The following is a 7,122-nucleotide window of genomic DNA, read 5'->3' on the forward strand; positions in this document are numbered from 1 at the left end:
TTTGAAAAAAAATTTTCGGTGTGGTAAACGTAAGAATGACATGCGATATACGTGCATATATATGCATGTATTAAGCGTACGGTAGCTGGTAAGAGCGCGCCCTCTTGTGACAATATTAGTAGCAGAGTCTTGAATCAAGACTAGCAAAAAAAGACCCCCAAAGTTGGTAACTATTTATTCACTCGGCCAGAAGGAAAAAAAGACTTGTTTGTCTGGGTTTTTTTAATCATAAAAATTGAACAAGCTATCAAAATTTGATGTGCAAATATTTGTTTCGTTTTATGAAGTCTATAAATCGTTTATAGCAAATAATTAGAGGGTTGACAACAAAATGATGATAGTCACACAAAAACAGGTTAAGATTCTTTATATTGTACCATTTTTATTTACAACATAAATAAAAGTTAATTATTTATTTTTATCAGCTTTTACCATGAAATTATTGACATAAAATATATTAACACTCTGATGAGGAAAAAAATGTGCCAACACTAATAACATAATATATCATGAATAAGTACACAGTTACTGAAAATGTTAATTGGTAGGGTGTCCATTTCAAAGTCCTTAAAAAAGTTTGATATGGATACATTTGATTTTTTACTGTTTAAAAACATGATGAAATAAAAGTTGTCTTCTCAAAAACCTGAGGCCTGAAGCGTTTTTTTTATGCAACTGAAAGCAAACATACTTAGTGCATGCAGCAAGGTTTTTTCCTATCATTTTCTTTTGCAACTTTGATTCATAACCAATATTGAGTAAATTCTTTTTTACAGATTTGATATTTACATTTTTCCTGCAAACATGTATGTTGCGATACACCAAGTGTGCATACTGGTTATTGACAATTGTGTACAGTGCCTTCAGTTGAACCATATTAGTCTCAAATTAAATAGGTGTTAAATTTGTATCAGGGATAAAGAATATTAATTTTGGTTTCGTGGGTTCAAATCCCACCCGAGTAATATGCCTGTGATAATTGTTCACAGGACTTAGGAAAGTACTGAGTATACAGTGATAAAAAACACAGGTGTATGGGAACCAAAATTAATTGTCTCAAATTGTGTGTTTTTTTAACTTAAATTCTCTTTACTACACAGTTTGCACAAATCAGATGTGTCTCTGTCCTTCCTCTATGGTTAAAGGCAGTGGACACTATTGGTAATTACTCAAAAGTATTATTCGCATAAAACCTTTCTTGGTGTGGAGTAATGGGGAGAGGTTGATGGTATAAAATATAGTGAGAAACGGTTCCCTTTGAAGAGCCATAGTTTTTGAGAAAGAAGTAATTGTCCACGAATTTGATTTCGAGACCTCAGATTTAGAACTTGAGGTCTCCCAATCAACCATCTAATCGCACACAACTTCATGTGACAAGGGTGTTTTTCTTTTGTTATTATCTCGCAACTTCAATGATCGATTGAGCTCAAATTTTCACAGGTTTGTTATTTTATGCATATATGTTGAGATACACCAACTGTGAATGCTAGTCTTTGACAATTACCAATAGTGTCCACTGCCTTTAAACATTGTCAATGTCTGAATCAAACGTTGCTGTTCATGTACGGAATCCTCATGTCGCTGTCCATGAAGAAATCCAAATGTTGCTGTCAATGTCTGAATCAAACGTTGCTGTTCATGTAAGAATCCAAATGTTGCTGTCCATGAAGAAATCCAAATGTTGCTGTCAATGTCTGAATCAAACGTTGCTGTTCATGTAAGAATCCTTATGTTGCTGTCCATGAAGGAATCCAAATGTTGCTGTCAATGTCTGAATCAAACGTTGCTGTTCATGTAAGAATCCTTATGTTGCTGTCCATGTAAGAATCAAAACGTCGCTGTCCATGAAGGAATCCAAACGTTGCTGTCCATGTAGGAATCTCAAGCAGATGTAAATGTTGAAATCAATCATCACAGCTCAGTTGATAGTAAGATGTCAGACCTGCACATGAACAAGAAAACCATAAAAATAATTTCAATAATATATCATGAATGATATATAGAATGAGCAGTATGTAGTTAACCCTCAACAAACTTTCCTGGACCCAATTTCATGGCATTGCCTTCTGCCGAGTTCTGTGCTTCACCATTCTGCACTCGCAGGGCAAGCCCCAATTTCTGTGCTTGCTGTGTAAGTGAAAATAATGCCTAGCAAAGTGGAGTACACAATTGCTTTTAAAAGCCAAAATTCCCTTGTCCTAGTTTGTTGCGTATGGTATTAAGCAGAGCCATGAAATTGGGCCCTGTTTTGAGTGAAACATATATATTTGCCATCACAAATTGCTAAGCTAGTGTCCCAATAAACTTAACATCAAAAGAAAACAAAGGGTTTCTTAAAAATCGATGACAAGTTCTTCATTTTAAGCAAAGAGTGAAAAAGTTAATCAAATGATAAACCACATAAAACACTACATTTCTCAATAATAAATCTTTTACAGTTTAAACCAAAGCAAACGAATTTGACAATATTGACCAGAAATTTGTTTTCAATAAATATATGAGTTGTGTTTGAAAAAAAAAATTGTTTGTCATACTCATAAACTGCTAAAACCGGTGTCACATGCAATTATGTTCTCTATGCAAAACTATCCGGAGGACAGTATTGCATATGCAATAATGTCCGCGGACGGTTTTGCATATATGCAATCATGTTCGCCCGGACACTGCTGCAAAATGCAATTGTGTCACCCGGACACATTTGCATATGCCGTTGTGTCCGCCCCCGTGCAAAACCATCTTTGCAGTTAAATTAAACACCCTTGATTGACAGAACTAGTTCGCCTTTTTTTTACAAGCCTAGTGCATGTCATGAATGACATGGGAAATTTTCAGCTGTTGGGTATTCGCTGCAATCATTAAGTACGTGAATATTCATACTGCATACAGTTAGGTTCAGTGCATGCACGCTTGCTTACGCGCGCACATACATGTATAGTCATGTACATGTCCACCGGACAGTTTTTGCATAGCCCCGGACACAATTGCATATGCAAAAGTGTCCGAAGCAGACAGTATTGCATAGCACACAATTGCATCTGACACTGGCAAAATCAAAGAGAAAAAAAATTGTTTCTCCATGAGTAATTGTTCAGTTTGAACAAACAGGGATTTTTTGTTCAGATGCAATCACTGTACATAAAATTATGCGAAGAAATTTGTATTAAACTTCACATTAATCTCTTAGGGTTAGGGTTAGGGTTGTTCATGGTGTTTCGATTAGATTTGGAAATCAGGTTAAGTTTAGGAATTGGAATTTTAAAATGATCACTAAAAAACATTTTTATCCACTGAAAAAATGATTTGATGGCCTACCAGGGAAAAATTTACCCCTGGTCAAATTTATGTACATTGATCCTAGATAAATATTGGGAAAAGTTAAGTTGTGGTGATTGGTTGCAGCTGTAAAAAAAAGGTAACAATTGGAAAGAAAGATGTCTGCCTCAAGTAAAGATACAGCTGTCATAATACAGGGTCAAGTGACTAAAGGAAGACTGTCTTCCACAAACTCACAGTCAAGCGTTGATGATCAAGTTTAGTGCACTGGCATATCATGTTTACTCACCATGTTTAAGATGTAATGAAGATGTTTCCTCTGTAGCATGACCTTGACCAGGAACAACAGCACACTGTGAAAATAAAACACAGTGTACTCAAAAAAGGTAATCGACAGTAATCAAATAAAAGACATCAAACATTTTTTTTTTAATTTTAAGTTTGATTTTAAAGATGGTTTGGGGAAAAAAACTCTGAGTTTAACAAACAAAAAAGGTTAAGAACATTTTGGTTTAAAAAATGTTATTACAATAAACTTCACTGAAAAAAATTATGTTTAAAAAAAAATTATAAGATGTTATGTTTCTAAAAACACCTTAAAATTACTTTAAAGTAATGAAGTTTCCCAAAACACCTTTAAACAAGTATTTTTTGTCAAAACACCTTTAATTTCTTTTTTATGCACCTTTTTACAATTTTTACCAAAATTGACCAAAGTACTTCAACTACAATCAACTACAAAAAAAGGACTGGTAAAACAGGAAATGTTTTTCTTCATTTCACAATAATATCTGTAATTTGGGATAATAAAAAAACCTCTATTGGTTAAAAGTAAGTCTATTACACTTCACTGGGAAACAAAATGTTGCTCAAAACTACTTTACAAGTTTCTCAAAACACATTAAAAAATACGTATGTTTCTCTAAATATCTTTACAACAAATAATGTTCCTAAAAACACCTTTAAACAATTGTTACTAAAACTGAACAAAGTACTTCTTTTAAAAAAGGAAATGTTTTCCTCCTTTCAAAATAATTTCTTTAAATTGAGAAGGAAAAAAAAAAAGAAAAAAAAAACTATTACACTTTACTGAAAAAAAATTTCTCCTCAAAAAACTTTTACCCAGACAACAACAATAAATATCTATGTTTTTCATAATACCTTTAATTTTTTTTTAAAGCACCTTAAAATAGAAATGTTTCTCAAAATACCTTTATATGTCAACTCAGAGTTGAAACTAAGCATCCAGGTTGGAGAGGTGCTGGTTGACTGGTAAGCAGTTTTCCTAGTGTCATTCCATCTTAGATGAGGCACTCAGCACACAAAGGTTGACAGCATACAAAGTTGACAGCATACATAAGCTGGAGCGCCCTCGCAAGTCCATTTGAAGTAAGGTGAGGATAGTTTGATCTGCAACACAGGTAGTAATAGAGTGAATTTAAGTCAAATCACATCCAAGATACAAGTTTTATTTTTAGCATTACTTCACACACAACACTGGTGGTGCTGATTTGATTGTGAAAAGTTATTCAGAGAACTTTTACTTTACAATTCAACTCAAGTCAAAATAAAAGATTCAACTAAAAACTCCTCATTGAACTGTAGTTTGATAATGTTACCCTCCTCCCGATGGCGAAGCCGGAGAGGGTTATGTTATCGCAACTTCCAGAACCTGTAGAGGTTTTTTTCCAAATTGTTTTTAATTTATCTGTTGATAAAGATTAGCCCTTTTCATAATCTCTTTATTTTTATTTCCTCATTCATACATTGTTTTTAGGTCAGCTTTTTTATACTCAAATGTGCACTTCCAAATATTCTTGCTTCATGTAAATAGGTTTTTCTTAACATAAACATATTTATTTTGTTCTTCATATTTATTATTTTCCAAAAATTATCTTTACTGTATTTAAATGTTTGTTAAAGATTCTATTCCCATTTTAAGATTGATTGATAGGCTTCCGAGTCACAGTGGTTACAAATGTAGGTTCACTTTTATTAATCCTGACCGTCTTAGAATGGGCTTGTCCTGTCTGTTTTTTATAATTGTCTTGCTTGATTGCCAGTGCTCTGTCTCATTCAATCATTGGCTTACAATTGTTCTAGGTGTCATAAGCTTACATTCCTTGTTTCTTATACTGTTATATTTCTTTAGTACGATAATATTGTATCTTGTACTGTTTGTTGAAATCTTGGCCAAATAAATAATAATAATAATAATAATAATAATAATAATAATAAAAATAATAATAATAATAATAATAATTATAAAGGAAAATGACATCTTTCTTTTTGCATGCTGTGATAAAATGAAATAATAATAATAATAATAATAACAATAACAATAACAATAACAATAACAATAACAATAACAATAACAATAACAATAACAATAACAATAACAATAACAATAACAATAACAATAACAATAACAATAACAATAACAATAACAATAACAATAACAATAACAATAACAATAACAATAACAATAACAATAACAATAACAATAACAATAACAATAACAATAACAATAACAATAACAATAACAATAATAATAATAATAATAATAATAATAATAATAACTAATTGAAATGGAGCTCTGATAGACCAATCTACTATAGAACATTTTGCATAGCCCAGCCCATAAGAAGTCAAAAGCCTTCTCTCACTGCTGAGATTAATGAACTACGTTTACATTTACATTGGTTGACTCAGCAGGATCCATAACTTTAGAAATAACATTAAAGGTGTTTGATTGGTGTTCAAGCAGTAGAAATACAGGGGCCTCCAGGCTAATGAAAAGGGCCTGAAGTAAAGGAGTGCTATTGGGGCCTACATAATGAACGGCTACTAAACGAACAGCTACACATTGACAAAGTGAGAGTCATTCGCAGCTCGTAAATGTTGCCGTTTATGCATTGTTTGGTATCAAAGATGGTGTCACATGCAAGAGGGTCTGTTCACCTCAATGCAGCATTGCACTTGCACGGCCTGACATTAGTTAGTCGTGAAGTACGACTCTACGAGTATTTATATTATAAAAAACAATCAATCATGTCGATGTGCACAAACAAAACCTGATTTATATTTTACAATGAGAACTCCTTGAGTTAAATAAGTGATAGATAAAGTTAACATGGTTACCATTGGTTGTATCGTGGAAGAAGATCATCCAAAGACATCAAAAGTTAGGACATGATTACGATGAACACGTCCTGTCAACAGCTTCTAAATCACAGCATGGATGGAGTCACAGCATGCAGTACGTACAGTCAGTGTTTGCACGACGAAGGAAAACAGAATGTCTAGTCTTTCAGTTTTCACTACCTACCACACTAGTCACCACGGAATGTATGCATGATTCTCAGCTTGCAGTAATACTCAATACTTTGATGGACAGCCACTATTAATAAGAATTCTTCGATCACCCTCAAAACAGACATTTTGTTGAATTACTCATCTGTCAAACTCGTCGGATGTAAACATTCCCTCCATGAGCACGACACATTACATCATAGTTACCTACAAATGAACTACAGAGGGCGCACTCCATAAAAAGCAAAATCAGATTTAAATTTTGATGCGTAAAAAATAATTAATAATGGAACATGTTCTTTTCACATTATTGTTGGTTGTTTCTCTAACAAAATAATTGTTCTGACACAATATTAACAGTTTAAAGCACATTCATTAGCAAAGAAAACAAAGCAAGAATAATGGTAGAAATGGACACAAGACAACCATGAATGACAAGGTCGCCCCCGATTAACATTTTTTTCTCGGCAAAAATTGAGTTGTGCTGAACTTACGTTGTAAACAAAATTAGTCCAAACTGAAGCTGGGTCCTGAAGT

General features: G+C 33.1%; 1 pseudogene; it reads right to left on the minus strand.

Moving 5' to 3' along the window:
• Nucleotides 1-30: 30 nt before the first annotated feature.
• On the minus strand, nucleotides 31-6,775 carry LOC139939679 (uncharacterized; annotated as a pseudogene).
• Nucleotides 6,776-7,122: the final 347 nt, after the last annotated feature.

Source organism: Asterias amurensis, chromosome 7 (genome assembly GCF_032118995.1).
Source record: "Asterias amurensis chromosome 7, ASM3211899v1".
Taxonomy (NCBI): domain Eukaryota; kingdom Metazoa; phylum Echinodermata; class Asteroidea; order Forcipulatida; family Asteriidae; genus Asterias; species Asterias amurensis.